Raw genomic sequence first — 14,416 nt, forward strand, 5'->3', positions numbered from 1 at the left:
TTGCCATTACTCTGCAAAAGTTTGTCAATAATTCAAGTCATGCCCCCATCTCTCCCAAAAACCAAACAAAAACACCACAATAAAGCCTAATGAAATTCTTGAAAACCTTCTGCTGTCATGTTTCCTATTTATTACCGCACACTTCTTCTTCAACCAAAAACAAATCTTCTTCTCCCATCCTGGAAAGGCAATTTATACTACATTGACTCCAACTCAATTCATCCAGTTAATTTCTGATTTACTGAGCAATAAAATCTGTTTATATTTTCACTACACAAGTACGAACACAAGAAAAAGCATCTTCTTCTTCTTCATCTTTTTTTGGTTTATAAATGAAAATATATACAGAAGATATATAATATTCTCTCCAATCTGCTAAAGAAGATCTCAAAACGGCTTCAAGGGATATAAACGTAGAGCTACCTGTCATAGTCAAGCATAAAGCAATAAAATCTCAAGGCTCCATGAATTTACATAGTTGATTATACCGCCAAACCCCAAACCAAACCAAAACCGAAAAAAAAAATAAATAAAAATAAATACAAAAACTATTTATCTAGTTTCGAGGAAATCCCCGTTAAAGTATGTATCTACCCAAAGTGTACTCAACCATTCACGTGATTAGTATTCCGTCAACTTGACTTCACCTTGAAGTAAAAATTGTTATCCTTTTGCTCAAAGTTCACTTCATGAACAACAATTTTCACGTTTTGCTTCTTCTTCTCGCACAGTACTTTCTATTTTACCACGTACCTTTACTTCTACATAAAAAGAAACAAAAAAAATGAAAAGAAAAAATTAACCCCAAAGAAAATTACCGCAAGGTAAAGAAGAGAAAACGAGAAAACGTGTCCCCAATATCAATGCTCTGTGTCGTCCATCCAAGCACATCAAAAACAACAACAAGAAAATTTCATTTTTGGGTAAATAATAAAAATCGAGAAGAGAAAGTGATTATCCAGGAAGAAGGAAGCATTATTAAGACATCAACAATATTGCCCAAGGAGCGAATATGGAATAATAAAACGGTAAGGGACAGCGCAGGACAGCAACAAAAATGCACCTGATTTTCCCACACAAAAAGTCATAAAGTGTCAATCCCTTGAGTCATTATAATCATTATCGCCTTCACCATCCATCCGTGTGTCCGTCTTCTGCTTACTTTCTGATCTGATCCTGATGAAGAATAAGAATTTCTTCGAAATTATTACAGCTATACAATTTACGATGAAAGATTTCTTTGTGACAGAATAAAAGAAAAAAAAAAAAACAAAAAAAAAACGAAAACGAGGAGAAATTATCAAAAAGAGTGAAAGGAAAGGGAAAAGATATAAATTCAAATGTATGTAAGGTACATCGCACAAGATATGTATCGGTTATTTATGATTCTCTTAGCGCCACTATACCCTCCTGTGGTACACCTACCGAATTCAAGAACGAAGAAGGACACCACAATATTCGGGTAGGTATATACTGGATACTCTTTGGTGCTGGGTGCTGAATGAAAATCCTTAAAATCGAGCTACAAAAATGCAGAAGCAATGTAAAAATGTCCTTGTCAACATTTAAACCTACCTACACTCAAGACCAAGATTATTCTACAAAACATAACAAATATACCCCACACTTTGCTGTGAGAAATTATATCTAAACCGCACCTCAGGAGGAGACACTCACTGCTGGGTGCATTGTTATCCTTCTAGCATTTTTGGTGTTAAGAACAATGGGAAACCTCTCTCCTCTTGTGCATTATGATTAAGATGTCTTCATCGTTGTAGTCCTTCGTCGTCTATGTCGTATGGGATTGGGATATTCTGTTTATACATATAACCACTTACAGATAGAAATAGGTGTTAAGGATATACAGGGTGTCCCAAAAGTAATGGATCAAACGAAATATGCAGATAGGCCAACTTTAGGGCTCTCAGAATTTGGTAACTTGTTCATCCCAAATCCTTACGGTTTTCAATTTAATGCAGTTTTTGTGAATTATCGAAAAATCTCGACTTTGCAACAGTATTTTGCTTCCTCCGGTCATAATTGATTTTTGTTTTTTACAATTCTTTCACTAAAACATTGCCTAATAATAAGAAATAATTATTTAATCAAAATATTTTTTATTTCATACGCCATTTTGCTGCAAATTATGTAACAGTTCCATGTTTTATAAAAACTCAATTTCTTACTTTTATTTGAGAGGAACATCCCGAAAAAAAATTGTATGGTGTGATACTGGTTTATTATTTTAAAAACTTGCCGTGTTATTGCACTTTTCAAAAATGTATAAAAATTTCCAAAGTTCAAATTAGAACGAAAGATATTACAATTTTAAAGCAAAAAAACAGGGGTTTTCAGAGCAAAATAACAAACAAAAATCGGGGCTTTTATTCAAAAAGAAATAAACAAACAACAGTCGAGAAAATGTGTTTATTTTTCTTTGTTATTTTTCTCTGAAAAGGCCTGTTTTGTTGCATTAAAATTGTAATATCTTTTGTTCTAACTTCAAGTTTGGAAACTTTTATACATTTTTGTAAAGTGCAATAACACGGCAAGTTTTTAAAATAATTAACCTGTGTCACACCATACAAATTTTTTGCAGTGTGTTGCTCTGAATAAAAATTAAGTATTTGAGTTTTTATAAAACATGGAACTGTTAATTAATTTGCAGCAAAATGGCGTATGAAATAAAAAATATTTTGATTAAATAATTATTTATTCTTATTAGCCAATGTTTTAGTGAAAGAATTGTAAAAAACAAAAATTAATTATGACCGGAGGAAGCAAAATACTGTTGCAAAGTCGAGATTTTTCGATAATTCACAAAAACTGCATTAAATTGAAAACCGTAAGGATTTGGGATGAACAAGTTACCAAATTCTGAGAGCCCTAAAGTTGGCCTATCAGCATATTTCGTTTGATCCATTACTTTTGGGACACCCTGTATATGATCGTGATCATGATAGAAACAACAATAAAACACAAGGACGACATGCCATAGAGTTAGCATTATAAATATAACATTGCATCTCGTCCAGACCGCATTCAGATGGAACTGTACTGATAACAAATGAAGGATTTCTTACTTTCGCTCTCTTCTGCAATAAAAATATTTTATAGAAAAAAATTGAAATTCACATTTTCCTAGCGTATTGGTTGTTTGAACTTGTTTATGTTTTTTTCAATGTTTGATCACATAGATAGTAGGTATATCATTTAAAAATAGGTCGTTTACGTATTCAAAAGTTCTCACATTTAACAAAACAGAAACATAATGAAATAAGCATTTGTAAATATTTAGAAAAACCTGTGAAGGAGATTTCCATTGTAACGTATATGAAATGTTTGCATGTTTTTTAGTGTTTGAAATGGATTTTAAATGCTGTAACAGTTTTAAGATCGATTTGAACACTTAGAAATAATTTTATATTATCCCTTCTATGTAATGAAGCGTCCACAAGTCGGAATTTGACAAATACCTATAGTTACCATAAATTAGATACATATGTTGCGTAACGTATGCGACATTAAGTCCACCACGTTTAAGCGTTTATTTTTACTTAAAACTTGATGAAAAGTTTAGCTAGGTGAATATTATTTAGGAGTTAAATTCGCAAACACTTGTTAACTCTTGATAAAGAGTTTTCTGCCTCTAAAGAAGTTTTTCATTGCAATAAATCCCACCTATTACTCTTTTTCCTAATTATAAAAAGTTAACATTTTTCATGGAATGCTACTGAAGTGAATAAAAAAAGTTGGGGACTCCTTCAAAGATTATGACAATCGTCGTGGTCAGTAAAAAAGAAGGAGAACGAATTGCAGAATAAAAATTTAAATTGATTGATGAATTGGATATTTATTTTTTCTTATATATTTATTTTAATAAATTTTGTTCCAATCTTTTTTTCTAAGCTTTTTACAGTTTTGTGCTAAAGTTAGATGTTATAAGAAAAATTCAAGTATCAAAATCCACCAAATTAAAAAAAAAAAATTTGAATCATATTTTTCTAACAAAATTTTCACCAAGTATATAAAAGGTCAATTTTAACATGTCGTCGCCGCGCCGTAAAGCAAAATTGTTCTAAGTCACAAAAAGCTAATTTTACAGGGGACGATTTTTAAGTTTCAAATGGGTTTAAAGCGACAATTTTCTGCTCGTTTGCCATTCAAGTTATGTTTTTTATAAAGTTTGTTCTTTTCTCTTGAATAAAATATATAAGTTTACCTTATAAGTAGGAGGTGCATACCATTTTTAAATATTTTTTAAAACTAAAAACCCAAAATTGAATATAGAACAATTACTATACAAGTATGTTTTTTCCTTAAATAAAAAGTGGACTTAGAATAATCAAGAATACTCGGGCTCATTTTCAAAAGGCTACACCGAAAAAAAAACCATATCAATTTAACATTTTTTAAATATCAAATTAGTATTTTTTAAATATCAGCAAAAAATTCTCTATAAAATGTGTTTTATGATAATTAAAATGTTAAAACAATATTTTTATTATCAGTATGATATTTAAATATCAAATTTTTGAATTTTTTTTTTATATTTTAATATCAATTTTTCATATATCAATTTCTCATTCCAAATTATTGAAAAATATTAAATAAAAAACTCTTAAAGGCGCTTTGTGTTTTTTTCGAAGTAAAATTTATGATTTACTGATAAAATTTTATCGGCAATAAGATTTTACTTTACATAGTTTCTAAGAAAATAACAAAACAAATAGGTGATACTATAATAGAAAAAATAATATCACCACTATTTTATAAAGAATATTCATTTTCAAATTCGGAAAGAGCAACCTAAAATTAGTAAAACTGCATCATTAACTCATTTTCGGTAAAAAGTGGATTTAGAACAATTTTGATTTACGCCGACGATGTGTCCCAAATTTCAAATTTGATGGTTCTAATAAAACGAAGTTTGTTCCGAAAAAAATGTGATAAAATTAGTTGGAATTACCAAGGATAGTCCAGAAAGGTCTTACAAAATTTTATTCGTGTAGGTACTGAAAAAAGAAATCACTTCACGCCATTTTATATTTATTGTTACTTTCGAAAAATGTTTAGATAAATTTTACTTAGCATGTAGCTGTTTTAGGTGCTTATATGGCAAACCAAAAAAAATAATGATTTTTACACTTCAAAAAATATTTGTATGTTGTGGTTTTTAAGGTGTAATGAAACAAATAAACTACTTAAGCTTCTTCACAGGAATGTTATATTGACTACATTCAATAAAGTTACAATTCTAAGTCAAATAAATAACATTTGAATCGGAATGCCACACCAGTGGATTTAATTTTTCTAAATTATAAATTTAAAAGGTCACTGTGGTGTATGCGTACTTTTTTGTTTGGTGAATAAAAACTAATTCTTTTATAATTTCAAAACTAAGCGTAGGATAGTGAAAATAACCTTGGGCAAAGGAACCACAGTGCAAAACCAACAATTTTTACACTGAATAAAAAAAAATATTTTTCTAATTTTTGAGGTGGAAAAAAAAAATAATTATAGAATTATAATTTTAGAACTAATATAGTGGGTAGCAAAAAAAAAAACTTGGGCTATCGTGGGCTAATCTTGGACAATCAAACCAGACAGGTTTGAAAAAAAAAAAAATAGCATTTGGAGGTGCGAACTTCACATGGCCGCTTTTTTCTTGTTCACGTAGAGGAATAGCTAATAGCCCATTCAGATTCTTCAAAAATCATGCCATATCGATTGTACAGTTCATAATCCTATTTTCTTAAATCCAATACTTGCTAAAAACGCATAAAACTGTGAAAAAAGAACGATTTCCTAAAACTTCTTTTTATGCACCATCAACAAGGTTATGATATTTTTCCAAACACTCCGCATGGGAACATATAAAAAATCCAATTTATGTCCTTTTATCCTGGGGCGCACGTAGAACAGATATGTGAGTGGTACACTGCTTATTTTTTTTGTTCTTCGTGCTCCGCTAGAATCGAACACGTAGCAGAAATAATATCTCGGAGCAAAGTGTTGTTTGTTGTTTTGGATCTGACATACTACATGCAGCAGAAACAAAATAGTAGCAGCAGCAGCAGGAGCAACAACATGAAGAGAGCAAGTGCAAGATGAGTTGTGTGAAAAAAGGACATTCCTAGTGACATACTGATTCCGTCGTGTTTTTTCAGCAGATAACGAATCGGAGAAAGCAATAAAAACCTCTCGAACAGTGTCGGTTTTCGAAAATGAAGTTGTTTCGACATCGTTTTCTTGTAAAACCGAAAATTTATTATCAAGCGTGTCTGCTTGCGCGTTGCCGTTGTGTTGTGTCGTTGGCGGCGTCAACGTCTACATAATTGTCGTCATCGTGAGAAGGAAGGCCGCCGTGTCGATGTAAGTTAAAGTCGAATGAAAATTTATGTATGCGACTCACTGTGGCAGGCTGAATGATTTTTATTGACTTTGCAATAAAATTTGGTGTAAAAGTACTTCAACATCGATTCATTGGCAATAAACCAAAAAATCCACAAAAAAGTGGAGAGAAGAGTGGAAAGATTATTTAACTCTTAAATAAACACTCGCGCCTCCTCGTACTGATACCTAGAACACTTTTTTTGTTGTTGTTATTTTTTTCTTTTTGGTATGCAGCAATTGTGTCAAGGAGTGTGGCGCCGACACTTAACATTTTCAACAATTATTTCCTTTTTTTATCGTCTCTATTTTTGTGAAGCCTAAATTTTTCTGAAAATGGAAAATCGTTGTCGAAAACTGTTTTGTGAGGAGCAGCGACGGCATCTGTGGAAGATGGAGGAGCAATTTGAGTGCTGCTGACTGCTGCTGCAAAAGTTGTTGTTGGTCTATAAAATTAAATCGAATGTTCAAGTTTCGATTGAAATTTCTTGTTTTATTTCTTGCACTTTTTTAGCACTGGCAGTGGGGATATTTACGAGCTAAATTCGGAATTCGGTTCCGGAGAAAAAGAAAGGATTTTGTTTTTTTGCTGATGGTATCAGCAGTTTTATTTTTTCTTGTTTATTGTTGTGTTTTCTTGGGTTGTTTTTTTTCTTTCATTTGTTTGAACTGATTTCTTGTTATTCTGTCTAAGGATAAGGAAGGATATGTTTCTTATATGTATAGATTGCTGTTGGTGGTTGTACTTCTGCTGCAAATGACGTATTGTGGAATGGATTATTTATTTGGGTGTGTAGGAGTTGATGCAAGTTTAAAATCGAATATTATTTTAAACTTTACTTAGTGCGCTTTTATGATTTAGGGTAAAAGTTTTTTGAAGTTTACTAAGAAGTATAGATAGAGTTTTGGCAAAGGAAGTATATTTTACAAAGAAAATAAATTGATTTTCTGTTTTTGAGGTAAAAAGTCAAATGATGATGTAAACAAGGAAAATTTATGTTAGACTTAAATTTGAATAATATTGAGGTCATGACTATAAAGGGATAATCTATTATCTATTTATTATTAGCTTTGGAGAATTATTATTTTAAAAATTATTCCAAATTAAATTACCAAAAATGTCACTACCATATCCTGTTTAATTTTCTTAGGTTAGGATTCAAGCTATTTTCAATCTATCACACAAAAACCTTAATGAGAAAAGGGCTGTACAAATTTGGTTCATATTAACTGGGTTTGTTTCTATAAAGAGCAACCAACTCAATTATAGCGTTTAAAACCTATCATTCCCTACATAATTGTTAGCTTACGAAAATCATAGTTTTACTAATTTACAATTTGCATTTTTGATTGGTTTTTTGAATGGACACTCCGGAGAATATTCAAAACTGGGGGCATAATATTTCTAAGCTTAAGGACTGTCAAACGAGGTAAATGTCAATCAATTTATTCGACAGATGTTACCATCATCATAATTCCTTTTGTTAAACAATTTCAAAATTTACTGACCAATATTTTGCCTTATCGCTTTTCCAACGAAGGACATTATTGCGGTGATTCTATACCTACTTTACCTCATTTTGCTCCTGTGTGGTTCGATATTCGCATAAACAAAAAGTAAGATGTGGTATGGTCACTGGATGGGTGCTGTATGGTTAAGCAAACGAATCGATTTCATATCATGACAAAAAGTTAATGTTGTGGCTCTGTTTTGTTTGACGGTCATCGTATGCAAGCAGAGCTCCTCTATCTTTAGAGGTATTCTTTGAGCATGTTTTTAAAATGTCCAGTGACGCGTGAGCAGACCGAAACCCACGGAATTATACTCTGCAAATTCGATTGAAGTTCCAAGATTAGGCAAAACAAAACTGACGCACATCAACGAACGACTCGACTAGGATACGGTATGACCATCACTTGGAACAACAATAGCACATACAAAGTTTGGCACTTGCTGCAGCTTGCAAGTAGTTCCCATTGCAGGTAGTAAAAATGTGCAGTGTTATGTTCCGTTTTGTATTTCGTACAATGTTTATGCAAATTAAATGTGTAGGTCTGTATAGGATCAAAACGACGACGATGACGACCAAGACTCGACCATGTGAAAAGCAGCGGACATGGTTTGCACGTTGAATCGCCTAGCCATCAAGGACAGCATACCACCACCAATATACTAGGCAGCACCGTATGGTAAATGGTAAATATTACAGAATTCTCACTAGCCACAGGAATACTACACTGCATGAAATTTGATTGAAGTGCTAGACATCCTAACGAACAAGGGTTGAAGCTGTTAAACTTTTAAAAACCTTTTATTCTTCATCATCATTCAGAAAATCGCTGATAATAACAACGAGTTTAAGAATTTAACTTGATACCAAAACTTAAGTATGAGGCCAAGTTAACGAAAATTAGGTGGAAAAATTGCTATTGTTCAAGATCGAAAGCTTAGTAAGGCAAACAAAACAGGCTTCTTGCAAAACAACGAAGAAATTGAAAAAATGAGTGTTTTATATGAACTAGGAAAGTAGGTTCAGGCTAGCAGAAATCCACCCTGAAAATCAAGAGACGAATCTGCCGGTCATTTATTGAAGTCGATGATGACCACATCGTTAATGAAAAATCCTTTTACAGGCATATTGCACTGACTTCGAAATACATTCAAAGTTAAATTCTTAGCTATAAGTTATGACTTTTCAAAACTTACGTTAAAATAGAAATAAAGTTTTTATGAGATAGCTTCTGAGGTAATTGGTTTTAATAACATAGCTAAGTTCAGTAATTTGTGAAAGAATTGCCAAATTTTTTCTTACATGGAAAATTATATTTTTGTATAGAAATTGGTCCTTGAACAACGAAATAAAATAAAATAAAATAAAATAAAATAAAATAAAATAAAATAAAATAAAATAAAATAAAATAAAATAAAATAAAATAAAATAAAATAAAATAAAATAAAATAAAATAAAATAAAATAAAATAAAATAAAATAAAATAAAATAAAATAAAATAAAATAAAATAAAATAAAATAAAATAAAATAAAATAAAATAAAATAAAATAAAATAAAATAAAATAAAATAAAATAAAATAAAATAAAATAAAATAAAAGAAACTAGGCCTGCTATTTTAATATAACAATTTATCAATCAAATAGATACGTTTTCTTGACATCTAATGTCGTTTTTTAGAGATCACCAACATTTCGGTTAACATTCGTCCAAAACTATATTTATTATTGGCGGTAAATTGAAGAATACACTTTTAGTGCTCTGCGGGTTTATGAACCAATAAATTTGAGCATGAAATTTTTATCATAAAAGAAAGTTGATTTTTTAATCATTCGGACCTCAAATTTCTCACCTCCATGATTTTTACCCATATACATATCGTCAGCGTAAGGCTTGGCCCACACATGCGATTTTGATCGCGCGATTATTCAGTCGAAAATTAGATAACAACAATTTCAATGACTGTTGACACAATTTTCAAATTTTTAATCGCGGGAAATTGAAATCCTTGTGATTTTTTTGACAAAAACGGTTTTCAAATTCGGAAAGAGCACCCTCAAATTAGTAAAACTGCATCATTAACACATTTTCGGTAAAAAAGTGGATTTAGAACAATTTTGCTTTACGCCGACGATATGAATGTACCTCAGGGATGTTTCATCGAATTTCCATCCAACGATTAGTTGACTTTCAAAAAACACATTTTTTAATCAATGTTTTGAAAATAGGTTGATGAATGGTTTGGAAATTTCGTTATTAAGTGTTGCCAAGTATGCTTTTAAAAATGGGTTTCCAAATTTTTAGCGAAATAATTTTTTAAAACGGTTGCAAAAATAAATAAAATATATCCTAAAAATGTTTGGTTATTACAGAAATTGCACATTTCTGGGTCTACAGTTCAAAACATTAAAAACAATTGTTTTTGTAATTAAAAGAAAATAAATTGCACGACTGGGGTCGCACGTACTTGCTCTTATGCTTAAAGTAACTATAATGTAAAAGCTTTTTATTCAAGAAATTTAAAATTTGATATTTTGAAGAAATTTCATAAGTAGTATAAAAAAATTAAATCTGTTTTTATAATTAATTAAACTCCTTTTTAAATTATCTTAAAAAAAAAAAACAATATGCCATTTTATTTCTTGTATAAAAAGGTATTTTTAGAAAAAAAATTTCGAAAATTGTAGGAGCCGTTTTTTAAAAAAATTATTTTTTATATATAAAAATGTTTTAACATTTTTCAAAAAAAAAGTTGGTATGCCATTTTGAAGAAATAATTAATTTACACATTAAAACTAAATTTCAAAATTTTTCATTGATCCGTTTTCAAAAAATTGATTTTTCAAAAAAAAATTTTGAAATATTTTTTAAAAAACCAAAAATGCGTTTTTTGAAAATTTTCTAAAATTTTAATATTATCTTTACTTACACACTTTTGTATAAAAATTTTCATTTAAATCGGGTTAATGTTGTACGAGATATTCAGAAACGAAAAAAACCGTTCTATGACAGGTACCGTTAATAACGGTACAAAAAATATTTTTTTTATTTAAAAAGTTGGCTCTTATGTGTAGTACTACACACAAAAATTTTAATCAAAATCGTTAGAGCCGTTTTTGAAAAAAATTACATTTTCTATTTCCGTTATATGGCAGGTACCGTTAGTTTTGGTCATAAAAAAAAAATTTCAATTTCTCCTCTAGGGAATCACCAAAAACTGCTAACTACCAAGTTTGAAGAAAATCACTTCACTCGTTTAGGCTGCAGCTCCAGATAGAGACAGACACACAGACAGACAGACAGACAGACAGACAGACAGACAGACAGAATTGCCGGACCCACTTTTTTGGCATTCTCCATCATCGTAATGCCATGTAAAATTGTTATCTCGAGTTCGATTTTTTTTACGAATCCTAAACTTGCCCTATAGTACCTATATCGCAAGTAAAAATAGTATAGTTTATTAAAAGTCATAGAGCGACAATAGATTTTGGCAAAAAATTTAGAAAATAATACTTTCGTGAAGGTAAGTAAAAGAAAATTAATTTAGGGTGCGTAGTTTCCAAAAACCAATATTGTGACAATTTTCTAATGACAAACAACAAAAGGCGGTAGGTCTTTGTACGTGTTATTGAAATCAACTAACTTGACACAGAATTTACATAATGAATAATTTAAATTTCTAAAAAAAAAAAAATAGAAAAGTTCACAATTTTGCAATTTTTCTTACACTATCTCGCTTTTCATAATAGCTTTAAGCCATTTTCATATCTCTCTTGAGCATTCATTTCAAAATTGTTGGTTTTTTTTCTGAGTGTACTTCGTTCAATGGTATCATCGTGCCTTTTTGTTGATTTAAGTTCCTAGATAATGATTGGAATTTATTGAAATAGAAGACTACTGTCTTCTTATTATTCCGCGTTATTTACTATAGCTTAAGGCAATTTAATCGAAACCATTACAATTGCCTTTTGCCATTGCCATGATGATGATGATGATGGCCAAACCATTTTCAAGGAGAAAGAAAAAATATTAAAGAAAAAAAAAAGAAAAAATATAATTCTCCCTCCTATTACACAGTAATAGTCGTCCTTCTGTGTTCTCCCTTGTCTGTTTCTTTATAGTTATGTTAAGATAAGCGACCGCAGGCGATCAAGAACAAGAAGTCCTGGATTTCTGATTGTTCTTTGTGAATATTTCTTCTTCTTGGTTATTTGGTTTTGATGCGGGCTTTTGTTCGTTCGCATATTATTATGATGGCCTTATTATTCGTTGTTTGGCTTTTATATTCATAAAATTGATTGGCAAATTGAAGGTTGTGCTTCAGCACAAAGAGAGGATGCGTGTGACATCGATTCAATGAGTGTGATAACGAGCATGATTTATTTCCAGGCACTCCTCATCTATGTCGATATACTGTCTGTCTTCGTCCTCTGAGATGAGTGCGATATTTTTTTTGTATAATTTCGCGAAAGAGATATTAAATTCAATAAAGATTTATTCCAGGAGGATATAAGTATCGGTATCTTTCGATTTATCTATCTGTCATAACAGACATTCAATAAAATCCAATTTGCAAAAGGATATTGTACCTTCTCAAATGGTTACAATCATGCGTCGTCCATCGTCATCTACCGTCTATCTGTCTGCTTAGGCTTTTGCACAAGAATAATGCAAAACCAGACACAACAATGTCGAATTGTCCCTTGTCAGCAACAGGCTTGATTCCCAGATCCAAATCGATATTTTTTTTTTCCAATTTCCATAAGACACATCCTCGTCAGGAAATGGTCAAAAGATACACTCTCCAGTAGAAGATAGGTATCCTGATTGAAGTGTACTCTCCCTTCCTCCTCACCAAACTTTTATACACTCCAGTTTCTGACCGATCTGCATTGATTAGCATTAGACTAACAGACAATCTATAACGCATAGAAAAGTTCAACATGCATTCGTCAAGGACATAGAAGGAAGGGTTATCCTTTTTTTCTTTGGAAGAAGAATGAATGAAAAATCAAACAGAACATAGTCGATGATGACGATATATATATAAGGAAGGACAACAAGGACGACGACTTCTACAAACAAGACTTCTGTGGATGAAAATGCTAAATCCAATTTATACAATTTTTTTTTTATCTTCCTCCTCTGTCTCTAACTCTGTGTCCAGTTCTGGGGAAACTGACTCTCTTCTGCTGGCGAGTAAATTGAATTTTCTTCATCTTCTTGTGTGTTTGTATATGCGAAACAATCGAATAGGATAAATAGGATTTCCACTTCTTTGAAATTCTCGTCTGTAGGCGCATTCACAATTGATGTTGCTTTTTGCAATGAATGCATGATGCAATGCGATTTGACGCAATTCCAAAATCTGCAAACGATTAATTTTTAAGCTCAATGGTAAATCACAGCGTATAGATAAATCCCTTTGGTTCAAAAGGATTTAGATTGGTTTTTCGGGAGCAATGAACTTTTTCAATGAAATGAATAAAAGTAAAAAAAAAAAAAAATTGAATGAAAATCCTTCAAAGGGTCAGAAGTGGGATTGTCCTAATTTAAGAATATTTCTTTAAAGCTCAGCAATTTGATAAGAAAGGTACTAAATTCATTTGAAATGCAGGATTCAATGGATAAGAATCCCATCCATTAGGATAAACCGAGAAGAGTACAAAAATATGTAAAAAGAAAAAGGATATGTGCGGCAGCATTAAAACATGAGATTTTTTGGTTGACAAACTTCCGCGGAAGCCATTTAGAGCTCAGTGCTTGATGTGTATGTTCATGATGGAAAATTTCCTCTGCAAACATAGGGAAAGGATGTCATCATAGGCAGAGAGACACTGTTGGAGCAAATGCGGTCCTTTAGGTATAGAACTGCGGATGATTCTCTGATAAAGCATTAGGATGTACATATATTGGCATTGTAGCTTCAAGAGAAAACATATTTAATCCGCACCATGGAACCAAAATGTGAATCTATCTTTATTTATGCCTGTCTGATACAAATATACCTACTATAAACGTCAATTGAAGATATAGGCTTCTGTGTGATGCGTGTGTAACAAAGCAGATGTCGTTGTCAGTCATGCAAAAAGGTTGGAGGATTTATATGTTGAATTTCGAAAACACCATGATTGCTGTGTTTTTTTTTTTTTTTTGTATTATTTTTGTGAACCTATAGGTTATTCGCGTATCTTGAACGTTTTAGATATTTTGTGTGAGAGATGTTAACTCTGCTGGAAGTTTATCTGATGTGAAAGACTAACGAAGCGTATTGATTGTGCTTTAGCTTTAGCTTTAAGCCATGTTTGAAAATGTATTCTAAATAATATGTCAAAAAAGGGGATGTTTCTCTTTTCAATTTTGGATTTATATCAATGAAGTTCAAGGTAAATAGGTTGGTATTCAGTTGAGAGTCTATCTGAAGGAATATTTTTTAAGGAATTTCAATAAGGCTAGGCAACGTTTTTAATGATTTATCTGAAGAAGATTCGTTTTTCCACTACTATTTCC

The 14,416-nt window shown here is 31.2% G+C and overlaps 1 long non-coding RNA gene across 1 annotated transcript; it reads right to left on the reverse strand.

Moving 5' to 3' along the window:
* Positions 1–328: 328 nt before the first annotated feature.
* Positions 329–1,240, reverse strand: LOC129908297 (uncharacterized). Its single transcript, XR_008771255.1, has 3 exons — positions 819–1,240; positions 595–761; positions 329–460 (listed from the first exon to the last, which is right to left on the reverse strand). It is a non-coding gene; the product is annotated as an uncharacterized LOC129908297 (long non-coding RNA).
* Positions 1,241–14,416: the final 13,176 nt, after the last annotated feature.

Source organism: Episyrphus balteatus, chromosome 2, assembly GCF_945859705.1.
Source record: "Episyrphus balteatus chromosome 2, idEpiBalt1.1, whole genome shotgun sequence".
Classification (NCBI taxonomy): domain Eukaryota; kingdom Metazoa; phylum Arthropoda; class Insecta; order Diptera; family Syrphidae; genus Episyrphus; species Episyrphus balteatus.